Source organism: Acomys minous (genome assembly GCF_964271855.1).
Source record: "Acomys minous genome assembly, chromosome: 12".
NCBI classification, from domain to species: Eukaryota; Metazoa; Chordata; class Mammalia; order Rodentia; family Muridae; genus Acomys; species Acomys minous.
In genome coordinates this window covers 22971870-22985971 of record NC_140493.1, presented here as the reverse complement: position 1 = coordinate 22985971, position 14102 = coordinate 22971870, and the positions used below count along the sequence as shown (strand labels likewise).

The window sequence follows — 14102 nt, the reverse complement described above, 5'->3', positions numbered from 1 at the left end:
GCTCTGGAATTTGAATACACCGAGAGGGAGTTTTGTTCCTGTTTGTTTTATCCCCTGGAGGAACATCCATTTTACACGCCTCCTCCCCTCTCCCCAAAGGGCTCTCTTGAACACTGCATCTAGGCCCCCCCCCCCGCTACCCCACCCCCCCAGCCTGTAGAGCCCTTGGGCCTCTGAGGGCTGCTCAGCTTCATCAACCTCCAGCGGCTGCCTTTGGAGGGAAGCTGACCCACATGAGACAGGCAGAGCACACAGACTGGCCTTCCCCAGAGGGGATTAGACAAAGAGTGCCTGGCCAGCAGCTGGCAGCCTTGCCTGGAGAGCCTTCTGAAAAAGGTCACATGCCTCAAACAGGACAGGGGTCCACTGCTCCCGCAACACTGCTGCCATCCATCAGGGTATCACCAGACACACCATGTCTGAGGCACGGAGGAAAGCTTACCCGCCTGGGCCTGGGGGAAGTAGCAGGGGTTCCAAGTCCTGCAGCAGAGGATTACTAACTCCTTCCTGAACTCGGTGGGTTTGCTCTGGGTTTCTTTGGGGTTTTCCATTGATGCTGTTGTTCTGTTTATTTTTAAAGGTTTGACTGTATATGTATGAATGTCTGTGTACCATATGCATAGCTAGAGCCTGTGGAGGTCAGGCGAGGAGAGGGATCCCCTCAACTGGATTAGGATGGCTGTGAGCTGCCATGGAGGTGCTGGACTAAGAACCTGGGTCCTCTACAAGATTAAGTCCCTTAACCACCGAGCCAACGTCTCTCCAGCCCTGAATTCAGTGGCAATTCTTGTGGTTTTGTTGTTGTTGGTGGTGGTGGTGGTGGTTTCTCTAAGTCAGGGTCTCACTACGTAGCCTGGCTGACTTGTAACTATGTAGACAAGGCAGGCTGGTCTCTTCTCTAATCTGCCTGTCTCTACCTCCTGAGTGCTGGGATGAAAAGTGTGGTATCATCATGCCCACTGACGTCGGGGTTTTTGGGTTTTGTTTTTAAATGCACCAGGCTGAATTCTGGTCACTCACTCCTCTTCCACACTGAGAACAGATCAACATGCAGCCTCCAGGGCTGAGCTTAGGAGCCTCTCTACAATGCCAGCTAGCGAACATCCCACCCAGCACCAAGCACATGGCTGCAGAACCCTGAACCCCAACACTCCCACTGCCTTGTGAGCAGGCTGCCTAAACAAAGGCTGCTACAGGTGCCTTTCCCTGAGAGTCAGCACAAGTCTCAGTAGGTGACAAACCCCAGGCAATAAACTCCACTCACAGACACATAGTGAGCAGGCAGCCCAGCCTGGTGCACACCCACGACAGAGGAGCAAGGGGCTCAAGACAAGAGCAGAAAAGGTCACAGTGCAGATGCCGGGCAACACAGGTCTACACAGTGAAAATGTCGGCCGGTGAGCACCTCCACAGCAGTGAAAAAGAACAAAGGGCTGTTCTGCAAAGCCAGACAGCCTCACTGATGCTGGAGGGGAGAAGCCAGGTCCCAGAGAGACCTGCACAGCCATGCTCGCTCAAACCAGGAAGAGCGAATTGTAGGCGCTGGGTGGTGAAGAGTTCTTACCTAGGACAGTAAGTGACCACAAGGAGGCCCAGGGAAGAACCAGGTACTTGGGACACAATGTAGAAAGTCCCAAGTGACAGCAGCAGGGAACAGACAAGGCTGTGGGAAGGCCAGAGGGCAGTGCAGAGCAGACTCTGAAGGACACTGACCTGGTGGCACCGGAGTTGCTATGGAGGGACGGGCAGTAGCCAAGGAGCCGGGTGAGCACAGGCATGGAGGTGGGGCGCCAAGGACGCCAGTGGTGTAAAACCCAGTTTCTCAAGCAAGCATGGCTCAGGGGCCACTACAGAGGGATCCTGGATAACCAGGGCTTTAGCTGCCCATGGGAAACCCTGAAGGGTTCAGAGGAAGGGAGCTGACCACTGCAGCAGGGATTTAAAATGACAAAGCAAGCCAACAACAGTGGGAGCAGGAGGTCCTGCTTACTAAGGAAGCCTCGCACCTGCTCAGACTCTTTTGTGTATTTTCACTGGATGAGGTCAGGGGCTAAGTGAGGCTGGCTGTCTATGAAGAGCTGGCCTGGCCCGGCCAGCTTTCACTGGGCAAAGGAAAAGCCTGTTTGATTTTCTGCAAGGGATATAACATTCACAGGTTTCAGCCATCGGCAATACACGGGGAGCTGGCTTGGTGGCACCCAGGAAGCTGAGGCGGCAAGATCACTGAGCCTAGGAGTTCAGAGCCAGCCTTGGGCAGGTTCGGGAGCCTGCAGGTTCCCTGCAGGTGGAAGAAGGCACACAGGACATTCAGCAAGCAATGGCCAGCACCAGCACACCCCACCCCAGAGGCATCGCAGTCCCCAGAGTTCCTCTACAGACGGGAACACTTCCTCCATGTCACAGAGGGGCTTCTAGACATAGCGTGCCCCACCTGCCACTCAGCGGTTTATCTGCACCGGCCTCTGAGCCCGCTGTTGCCTCTGCTGTGACTGCACAGTAGTCCATGGTGGCACAGATCATATTGTGCCTCCCTGTAAAGACACACTGAGGTTGAGTCCAATCTTCAGCTATTTCAAAAGCAGCAGCAATGCCCAGCCGTGTAAACCCACGGCTCGCTCGGCTTACATGGTAACACTTTTGCAGGCCAGTCCCTCATGCAGCTTCTGGCGGCAAGTGAGGCAGAGGTGGAGTACACTTAAGTTGTCCACCTAGGAAACAAACCTTGGTGTTGGGAACGACACTTGAGGACTCTGCTGGGGAGACGGAAGAGAAAGCCTGAGTTTTCAACAAGCAGGGCTCCGCGTGAGGGCATGGTATGGACCAGGCTCAGCCTTCTCAATGCTCTGCCGTAAGCCTGCTCTCCCCACTTACACTGTAAGGAGACTCGGGGCTGGGGTGGAGCTCGGTGGTAGAGCCCTTGCCTAGCAATGCACGGTGCTGGGGTCTATCTCGAGCACTGCCAAAATGGAAGAATGAAAAGACTAGGCCTAGACCATCAGCCCTCCGTGGCTCCGGCTCGGTGCCCTGATGGACACAAACAGGTCACAAGACAGCCAGAGAGAACTGCCGTGCCTGAGTGAAGGAACCACCCTGCAGAGGGGTAAGGAAGAGTGGGACAGAGAGCGGAGGGTCTCTAGCTTCCAGTCTAGCCTCCCCAAGAAGGAGAAAAGCACCTCTCATCACGCCCCCTGCCAAAGCTGTGGGGACATCACAGTCATGCAAGTGCTCACACTACACGACATTCACCCTCCCTGCTCCTGGTCCATCACTAACTGTTACATAACTCATGTACCCAACATCCACCCTACCTAAGCCAGTCAGTCATGGATGAAGAAAGTGCCCCCCACCCCTACCCCAAGAATGAGGGCAACTGAGAACCTGTCACCAGCAGGGTGGGGCTTCCTCTTCCCCAAATCAGGCCCAGCACTAGAAAGTGTGCATGAAAGGAAAGGGTCCCTGACCCCGGCTGAGGAGGCCAGGCCTCTGCTAGAGAGAAGCAGACAGGCCCCCATAGGCGCGCGTGCGGGCTCTGCTCCCACAGTGACAGTTAGCAGTCCGCTGGCTGCACTAGGGCGGCTGTTTCATGAAGCAAAGATTCAGCCTTTATAGATCCAGATGGTCACATTCCTGCTCCCTTCAACTGTAACACTCAATGCATCATACGATGCTTCCTGGAGGTGAGTCAGGACCCCAAAGCACTCAAGAAGACTCACCCTTCCTCAGTGCTGCCCCAGGCCTCTAGGTGGGCTCCACATGGCCCACTGTCTGCAGAGCCTCCCTCCCTCCCCAGTTAACATGATCACCATGCATACAGTGCTGGCTCATCAGCCCACCCTAGGCAGAGCGGACAGCCGCTACCTCCTGGCTGCTACTTTTCCATCTCCGGCAACTTGGTATGGCAGGCTTTCCCAGAAGGCTGCAGGTTCTGAGGAAGAGCAACACTAGTGGTCACTCAAGCCAGGAAGCGCCAGAAAGCCTGGTACTTCCTTCCTAGGCCATAGGCAATTCATCCTCTGAGTCTCAGAATAAGAATAATGATTCTCAGGGCCAAGGCCACCGGGAAGTGTAATTTACAAAACCCTACACAAATCATATTGAGGACAGAATTAGGGTAACTACATGCCAATATTAATAATATAAAAGATGACATACCACACCTTTGCTAACACCCATCACAGTGCAGTGCAGACACCCACACTGGGTGCTGCTGGGATCCCCCACTCGCTGCCAACAGGATATAAACAGAGATGGAGAGCAGGCTACTTCAGCGCCTTCAGAGCTTTTCTAAAAATGACCATGGGCCCTGGAGAAGAGCTGCACCCAGAGTGGAGGCCCTTGCCGCCATTTGCCACAGGACAGAGCCTCTCTTGGTGCAGCTTGTTCGTGCGGGTTCATCAGGAGAAAAGTAGAGATATATGTCAGTTAAGGTGGATGGGCTGTGTGATCTAAAAATCCCCTTTGGGGTGACAGACGTAACTGTCTCAGGATGGAAGGGGAGAGGCGGGAGCAGCCATCTTGGGAGAGGCATCACACCCAGGTCAAGGACCTGGTAGTCTCAGCAGGAGGAATAGTCTTCACAAGATCACCATTCAGACTCGAGGTTCTGAAGGAAACAGCAGATGTGTGTGGACCCTTCTTCACAACCATGTGACCTGCCAACCTCTCACCCTGGTGACCTGGGAACCCACCTGGCACAGGAAGGTGGGCAGAGGGGGTAAGATGCCCACTGTGGAGTGAAGCTCAGAAACAGCAAGAGGCCTGCCAAGGCCAGTACTCCAGTTTCTGGCTCTGCCGACGCCCTGCCCACCCTCCACACCTCAGCGTTGGCCAGGATGGAGGCTGGGAGCCTCATCTTTCCCACTGAACTTCAAGCAAAGCACCAGGACCTTCCCTCTTCTCTACCTGTGGCGAGACAGTGTAAGCTCCCACCTAGAATGAACATCAAACTCAAAGGCAATTCCTCCTGTTCCAGGAGGTGTGGAGGGGTTGAAATGGGGTCCCGAGTAGCCCAGGTGCTTTAATCAACAGGAGCCACTCCATTGGCACCGGCAGGTCACAGGCTGCAGCACAGCCGCAAACTGCAGACCTCGCCATCTGCGTTCACCTCTTCTCGTGTGACTCTAGCCCAGAAGAGCTGGAAGTGACCCGGCTTAGACACAAAGGCCTTCTGGGTGGGATCTTCCCCCTCCAGTTTCCATCCCTGAGAAGGAAAAGGAGGTGTCTGCTGGGCTTCCTGCTTCTCACAAGCCCGAGACTTCCCTCACCCCCTGTAGGTGGATAAAGGGCACTGCTGGCCCCCAATGTTGGAACAAACAATCCTGTTCTGTGTGGGCATGGCAGTGCATACCAGCAGTCAGGAGGAGAGGGCAAGAAGATCAGGAGTCCGAGCCAGCCTGGGCTACATCACATCTTGCCACAAACAAGCAAACCCAGGCAGGATAGTACACACCCTTAAACCCAGAATTTGGGAAGCGGAGATAGGTAGATCTCTGTGAGTCTAAGGCTAGCCTACTCAATGGAGAGCGTTCCAGGCCAGCCATGGATATACAGGGAGACCTTGTCTAAAATAAGTAAATCATTGGGCATGGTGGCACACACCTTTATCCCAGCACTTTGGAGGCCGAGGCAAATCATCTTTGTGAGTTCAAGCCCAGCCTGACCTATATAATGAGTTCCAGGACAGCCAGGACTATGCAGAGAAACCCCTGTCTCAAAAAACAAAACAAAACATAATAAATGAAGGAAACACACAGGACAAGCCTGTTCTGATGACCATGGAGGAGCCATCACATTTCAAGGGTAATCTCAGCTTCCTCCTGAGTGGCAGTGCCGTTGGCCATCCACTGTTCCATTTGCTCACTCAAAACCGCCCAGCACCTGCACTCAGGCAGTGAGCCGCTGCTAACTGAAGGCACCCACTGGAAGCCACATGACAGCGGGCTATGTTGCTCTCACGCCACAGTTGGGCCATGCTGCCTGAGTGATTGGGCCAAGTCCAGCTCCTGAGCACCCTCTGCACGTGGCTTTCTCCTCTCTGGGGCTTTGAAAAGCAGAGTTCCGCCATCCTGGCACTCAGGAGGCAGAGGCAGGCAGATCGCTGTGAGTTCGAGGCCAGCCTGGTCTACAAAGCGAGTCCAGGAGAGCCAAGGCTAACACAGAGAGACCCTGTCTCGAAAAACCAAAAAAGAAAAAGAAAAAAGAAAAGCAGAGCTCCAGGAGTGGCTGTTGAGACTACTGCTGGCTGGGGCTGGAGAGACGGCTTAGGGCTTAGGAGCACTTGCTGCTCTTGCAGAGGATCAGGCCAGTCCCCAGCAGCCACATGGCAGCTCGCAGTTATCTGTAACTCCAGGCCAGGGGATCCAGTACTCTCTTCTAACCCCCTGGGTATACAGTACACGTGCACACATACAAACGCTCATGCGTACAAAATAAAACTTAATAAATTTTTAAAAATGCGGCCAGCGACTTCTCAGTGTGTGTTGTGCAAGGCATCTATGCACAACTCATAGAGCAGAAGCAGCCCAGGAGGTGTGAAGAGTTAAACCGAGGCCTCCCCGTTCCCCGCATGGTGCTCCTCACTCTACTTCTCCCTTTCTGGCCTCTGTGAAGCAGGAAGCACCTTCAGTGAGCACGCGTGGCAGGCCTGTAGGGCTTCGTGGCTGGTTTGTGGCATGGGCTCAGGTCACTGTGTGAGCTGTCCCCTCTGCCTGAACCCACTTTCTCTACCTTTCCACATGGTGACATCGTAACTGTCACTGTATCAGCATGAAAGTACCCGCAAAGCACCCATGACAATTGTAATCATCCTGCAGCTGCCCACCCTCTCCCTAGCTGGATGCAGCTCCCCACATTATGCCTGACACACGGGACTCCTAGAGAAATTCAATAGCCTGTGGGGAAAGAGCAAAACCTGGTGAAGATGGGGAAGAGAGCTTGGTCGGTAAGTACTGGCCACACAAGCTAGAGGACCTGAGTTCGATCCCCAGCACCCACACAAAAAGCATGTTTGTGCATGCTTGTTATTCCAGGCTAGAAGGGAGAGACAGGCTGGTCCCTGGGGCTCCCTGCCAGCCTACCTAGCGTAGGAGCCCCAGGTCCTAGTTAGAGCCCCTGTTGTAAAAAAAAAAAAAAGAAAGAAAGAAAGAAAAAAAGAAAGAAAGAAAGAAAGAAAGAAACAAGGCAGTTGAGGAACAGCATCCAAGGCTGACTTCTAGCTCCTATCCACACGCTGTGCACTGGTGCAAACACTGGGTCATGGTGGTCCTATAATGCTCTGCTGTTGGTACCTGCATTCTACAGAAGAGGCAAACTCCAGCTCCAGTCCTTCTTCAGGCTGGCCTTGAACTCATCCTCCTGCCTCAACCTCCCAAGAAATAGGATCACATAATGTACAACAATACCACTATCTTTTTTTTTTTCTTTTTTTTTGGTTTTTCGAGACAGGGTTTCTCTGTGTAGCATTGGCTGTCCTGGACTCACTTTGTAGACCAGGCTGGCCTCAAACTCACAGTGATCCACCTGCCTCTGCCTCCCGAGTGCTGGGATTGAAGGCATGCACTATCTTCTTCTTCTTTTTTTTTTTTTAAAGATTTATTTATTATTATGTATACAGTGCTGTCTTCATGTCCACCTGCAGGCCAGAAGAGGGCATCAAATCACATTATAGATGGTTGTGAGCCACCATGTGGTTTCTAGGAATTGAACTCAGGACCTCAGGAAGAACAGTCGGTGTGCTTAACCTCTGAGCCATCTCTCCAGCCTTAATACCACTATCTATCACTTGCTTTATTGTTTGAGATAAAGCCTCACTATGCAGTCTGGCTGTCTTGGAGCCTACTATATAGAGCAGGCTAGCCTAGAACCCACAAAGACCCATCTGCCGCTGCCTCCAGAATGCTGGGATTAAAGGCATTCATCACCATGCCTGGCTACCATGAATTATACCTGGTAAGCAAGGACACGGTGCTAATAAAAGCAAGGATTTGACCTGAGATTCCTAATTCTCTTTCCAGGTCACCAGAACTGCTCAGCTCATTAGCTCCCTCTCTCCTGCTCTGGCATTTTCAAAGACCCTACTTTTAAAATGTAGTTTTATTACTACGTGTGTGTGTGTGTGTGTGTGTGTGTGTGTGTGTGTGTGTGTACACATGAGTGCCAGAGGACAACTTTTTATCTGACTGGCTCAGAGGACAACTTTCGGGTGTGGGTTCTCTCCTTCCACCACAGGCTCTTGGGATCAAAGTTGGGTCTTTAGCCTTGCATAACAAGGGCTTTTACTCACCAGCCATCTCGCTGGCCCAGATCCCTCAACTCACAACTGCCTATCCTAAGGCACCCCTGGGCATTCTCCCCCAACCCTCAAGCTTGCTCGTGTCCTTCAGACCATCAGCCCCCCCTCCTCACACGGCTGTGCTCCAGCAAGACCCCCACAGAGAGCCCCCAGTGGAGTACAATCTCAGCCTCTGTCCAGAGAAGGGATGACATCCAACTCCTTAAACTCTGGACAGACTGGCAAGTCACTGTACCAGAGGCCAGCCAGCCTGGCACCTAGCAAAGCAGAACGGGCAAGTCTTCACAGGGCTACACACCTAGCTTGCCTGGCTCCAATGCTGGCTCCAACCCCAGCTCCTTTCTGCCTGTATTCATAGAGCTGAGGGCTGCAAGCATGGGGGGTGACAGACCACACCTCCCAAGGTGACATGAGAACCTATGACCCCAGGAGACCTGGGAGAAAAACAAATTCAGGGCTGGCTCAGCAGGTGAAGTGCCCCTCTACACACACACACACACACACACACACACACACACACACACACACACACACACCCGCATGTGAAGGACCACATAAATTGGGCAGGTGGCTTATGCCTGTAATCCTAGGCATTGGGTAGTAAAGGCAGGAGGACCACAAGTTCAAGGTCATCCTCAGCCACACAGTTAATTTGAATCTTGCCTGGAATACATGAGACCCTGTCTCAAAAGAAAAACAAAAAACTTAGTTGTTGTCAGTGGAGCCAGATGTCAGGTGTCAGAAGAGGCCAGCAGGAGAGCAGAGGCCTGGCCTGGGGCACAGTGACCTTCAGTCCAGAAGATGCAAAAGAAAAACAGAAGCAGACAATAAAGAGACCCCAGGGACCAAAAGGCAGCAAACAGGAAGGAGGCAGGTCATCTTGGAGTTATGTGCCAGAACGAAGGAAGCAAGATGCAGGGCTGTGATACGGCCTTTACAACACAGGGCTGTGCGCTCACTTCCTCCCTAGCGGTCAAAGGCTCTTTGTTGACCACACCGGGATCAGATCAAAACCCTCAGAGAGGGGAAGCATTACAGGCCTCCACGTCTGTTTAGGGCTTCTGCTGCCTAGAACCCTCCTCAGTCCTGCAACCCCAGTCCTTCAGGACCAGGAGGGCACTGGACACACTTTTAGGGGGAGAGGGGAACAGCAAGACTCGCAGGTCGGACCAAGTGACCTGTGATATAAAAGGCGGCAGCCCTACCTCAGGGGATGGTGAGGATGACATGAAAATGAAAACACTTTGACCTGTGCCTGGCACGCAGTAAGTGCTCAAGAAACAAGCTGTTGACGCTATTGTCCTCGGGGCTCCCTCAGAGCCCTCTTCCTGCCCCAGGTAGAACACTGTTTCAAATGTATTAGTTACATGCTAGGCTACCTTAGCCAACCACTGCCTTTGACAGGGGGAAATCAAGGTCTCTGGCATCTCTTCCCTGGTGGCCAGCAAATTTGGGGCACACAGGAGGTATTCAGTAAGCATTTGCTACCCCCAAAAGCCTAGGCCAAGGTCTTGGGTCAGACCCCACACAGAAAGAACCCTGCGGTCCAACTCCAGGCCTCCCAGCACTCACACCAAATTCCCCAGTCTCATTTGCTGCTACTCTCTTTCAAAACAATAAAAGGGCTGTACCCAGCCTTGCCTAGCAGTTTCTACTCCAGGGAGCGTACAGAGAGAAATGAGCACAGCAGGGACTGGAAATAGCACTGAGCCCCTCTCGGGGAGAGAACTGGGCAGGCCAGCTGGCAAACAGGAGCAAAACCTCAAAGACACACAAAGTGGGAGAGGGCTGAGGGCCTGGCTCAGTGGCGCACTGCCTGTCTGGAGTGCCTGGGGACATGAGTGAGTACAAGGACAAAAAAGAGGGGGGAATGAAGAAAGCAGCCTGCTGATGGGAGTCCAGGTCCACAGAACTCAGCCAATGGCCCGAACTGGGACAAGGCGGTCACTCACACCCTTCCCACAGGCGGTCACTCACACCCTTCCCACTTGGAAGCTCTTCTACTTCCTCCTACTACAACCCATCCTGGGAGCAACTTAAACCTATCCCTGAGGACTGCGTGAGGACACCCAAGGCACCTATGGTTCTTGGGGGGCGATATTTAGTGCCTCTCTACTCATACTGGCCAATGGGGTCACCATGTATGTCTACCTCCCCAGCAGACTGGGAGCCTCCAGAGGCAGGTACCACAGCCTGCTGCTCCATGTTCTACTCCGGGGACGTCAAGGAAAGCAATGGGCGCAGCTGGGACTGGGGACAGCCCTGAGCCTGGCACACAAAAGATGCTCAGGAAAGTTACATGGCAACTTGGCAAGACGCAGGCCCTGACTCAGGGATGACGGACCCTACCAGAGACTACTAGTATCACAATGACAAGTGAGTCACTAGTCAATCCCCCAACGCTCCCCTCGACCTGCTGCCTCAGTTTCCTCAACCACAACTATGCACGATACTTTACTCACACAGCTGCTGTGAGAACAAACTGGGAAAATATGCATGGAAAGCAAAAAGCCTCGAAGGAATGTCAGTCACCCAGCGTCGGCTCAACTGTCTTTTTGTGCTGAAGTATTATTTATTTATGTATTTATTTATTTATTTTTGCTGGCCTGCCCATCTGCCCCCCTCCCCAGCCAGCACTAAACCCATCTCTGCACCACACCGCCTTTGCCTTTTGTTTCTGGGATCCCTGTAGTTATTTATTTCTAAGTCTGATTCTGCCCAAGCAGTTCCCGGACGCCTGGATCATCCTATCTGTGTGCAGGTGAGCACCCAGCCTGGCTTCTGGGGCTCCACCCACCCACCCACCCTAGGGTTCCAACTCCGGCACCACACATGTTCAGATGTGCAGAACCCCAGGGCCCACCAAACTTGTTGACAAGGAGAAGAATGTCATAACCAGCCTGTCAAGAAAACTAGACCTCTTGAGACCTGCACCTCCCCTGCTGGGGGTGGGGTGTGTGTGTGTGTGTGTGTGTGTGTTGGCTAAGTCTGCAGCTGTGTGTGTGTATGTGTGTGTGTGTGTGTGTTGGCTAAGTCTGCAGCACTTGCCTCCAGGGCACAGATTGCTACTTATCTCCTTAACATAAAGCACCTGGCAGTCAGATGAATAATACATGGGCCTTCATCTCACACACAGGTATAAGTCAAGCATCACCCCACCAAGGCCTGCAAGGGAGGATGAGCTATCACGCCCCATACAGTTCCCTAGAAAGGCTACAGACTAGAAATCCGAGCCCCATACCCCAGACTTCCTTGCCTTGCCACTGCCTGGAGCCTTTTAGCCCCAGCGTCCTATCCAAGCAAGGTGTCCAAGGGCGTGCCCAGGAAAATAGGCACAACACACAGGTCGGATGCTCACACCCAAACCAGTCTCTAGAGGAACACCAACATCCCATCCTGGGGGCCTCGGATTCCTATCTGTCCCCTTCCAAATCTACTGACCCGAGTGCAAAGCAGGCACACATACCCCATTTATACACGTACCGCCTCAAGGGCCGACCACCCCGCCGCGTCAAGGCCACCGCACTGGGGACCGGCGCCTCCCCAACCCCGTTCGGTTGTGCCAGGCTGCAGCACACCCACCGCGGCGCTCACAGTCCCACCGGTAAAAGGCTGGGCCCCGCGCCGCCCACCCCTGTTCCCCCACGGGCAGGTCCAGTTACACTCAGGGGCCCGCCACGCTGGCGGAGCGGGCACACCCACGGGCCGCACTGGGGGCCTCTGAGTCCTTTCCACCCCGCGGGAAGTCCCCAGCGTGGGGTTGTCTCAAAGGCGTAGTCCCCGCCCTGTCCCCGAGCATCCCGCCGCCCGGGTACCTCAGGAGCCCATGGCACTGGCGACTGCAGGCGGAGCAGGCGGCGCCGCAGCCCGGTCTCTCCGCCGCCGCTGGCGCGTCCAGAGCCCCGCCGCCGGGTACCGCCGCGCCGCGCCTGCGCAGTCGGAACGCAGCTAGCGGGGGCGGGGCCGGAGCACGCGGCTGAGGTCACTCGCCTAGCCTTAAAGGGGCCGCGCGCTGCGACTGCCCACGCGCGAATCTCGGGTCTGGAGGACAGCTCGGTCCCCTAGCAACTCGCAGATACGTTGGGAGAGACCTAAAGCCCAGACTTCCGAGTCTCACCTACCGCAGTCCTGGGTTGCACATACTGACCCGCGGGGTTCAAGACTGCCCTGGACATTCACCGGCTGGCTAAGCGCTTCAATTCTCAAAGCCCTATCTGCGCCTACGCTGAAAGTGAAACGAGTTCTAAGTGGCCGTTTGCGACGTGGATGGTGGGTGTGGGACTATGAAACGGACTTCCACGAAGCGTTTTGTGTAGTTGCGCAAAATGAAACTGCAAAGCACCACTCCACCCAGCTCCCGAGGAGCCAAACTAACCTAATTCTGGAGGTCCCACTCCAGCCCCCACCCCATTTTGATTTGAGAGGTCCCCACGTCTTACCCAGCTGACTGAAATGCGTAATATGCAGCCAAGTTTATTTTTATCTCCAGCTCCAACTGTCTACCGACGCCTCTTACTTAGAGAGCTCAGCTGCCTCCCCTTCCACACACGTTTCCTCACGGCACCCCTCCAACCCCCATCCCTACTTCCAGTCTCCAAGTCAGAAGAAGGTCTGGAACCATCCATGAGGTCCCCTCTCGGTCCCCTGTCGCCGCCCCTCGCCCTCCCCTCTCCTCGTCCTCCCCCCTCCCCGTCCCCCTCGCTCCCTCCCCCACGCCGCCTGGCTCCACCTGCCTCCTGACAGGACATCCTGTATCCCTAGACTCTGACCTCCTCCAGCCCACTTCACTAGTGCCATGTGGTCCAGGCTCTCTGCCCAGGTATTGTGAGCCTCACCTAAGACCTCGTCCTCTACGGGTCTGTGTCAATGTGGGGACCAAAGGGGTTCCTTTAAAATCTAACTCAGCCGAGGAACTTGCTTAGCATTCAACAGTCCCTCGGTTTGATCCTTTGTACCACAATAAACAATGACAACAACAACAACAATAATAATAATAATAATAATAATAATAATAATAATAATAATAATAATAATAATAATAATCAACAATAATCAAGTTATCAAGTTGAACTATAATACTCTGCTCAAAACCCTTCACTAATTAATTCCATGCCATTCCAAGTAAATATCTGCACAGGCCTTAGTCTGGCACTCTCCCTCGACAGGCATGCCTGACCTTGGACCCCTAGCCTCTTGTCCCTACAGTCAGGTACAGGAGGTTAGGTTCTAAACCTTTCCACTTGCATCCCCTCTCCGGGGATTGCAGGTTCCCGAGCCATGCCGAGCCTTGCCAAGGAAGCTGAAGCAGGATTGTTCTGAGACAAAAATCTCCTACCGGAGTGAGATTGCTGAGCCCTCACAGGCCCTCCATAGGGAACACTTCACTGTGTGCCCTGTCCTCCCAATAAAATTTAATTTCTACCATGTATCGATCAGTTTTTTAATCATCTTATTGCTCATCTTCTTCCAGGAGACTGGTAAGTTCCAGAAAGACTGTTCGTTAATGTTTTCTGGGGAGATGTAAACAGGCACCCACATGCTCCAAGCAGGAGGGCACCCGCAGCAGACCAAAGATTCCACACAGCTCTCCCTCCCTGAACCTGAGAGTTTATTGGGATTACTTGCAGCAACCTGGGGGGGAGGGGTTCTGAGAGCTGTACCCTGTAACTCCACACCACCTGCTGAATGGCTTCCGGGAGTATTAGAGTGTTTAGGAGGTAGACAATTAATAGAAGGGATGGGCATTCTTATAGAGCTATGGGGAGGTCATTATCCACGCTGGATTGGAACTTTTTTCCCCCCAATCATCCTT

The 14102-nt window shown here is 53.6% G+C and overlaps 1 protein-coding gene across 4 annotated transcripts in view; it reads right to left on the bottom strand.

Annotated features, from left to right (window-relative positions):
* Nucleotides 1-12854, bottom strand: part of TMEM184B (transmembrane protein 184B) — a 43632-nt gene extending 30778 nt beyond the window's left edge. For 3 of the 4 annotated variants that reach the window (XM_084751205.1, XM_084751207.1, XM_084751208.1), the window contains exon 1: nucleotides 12106-12223. The gene's annotated coding sequence lies outside the window, so the exon portion shown is untranslated. Of the gene's footprint in view, nucleotides 1-12105; nucleotides 12224-12729 lie in introns of those variants that run through there. The other variant, XM_084751206.1, reaches the window with a different exon arrangement.
* Between the last annotated feature and the right edge of the window lie 1248 nt (nucleotides 12855-14102).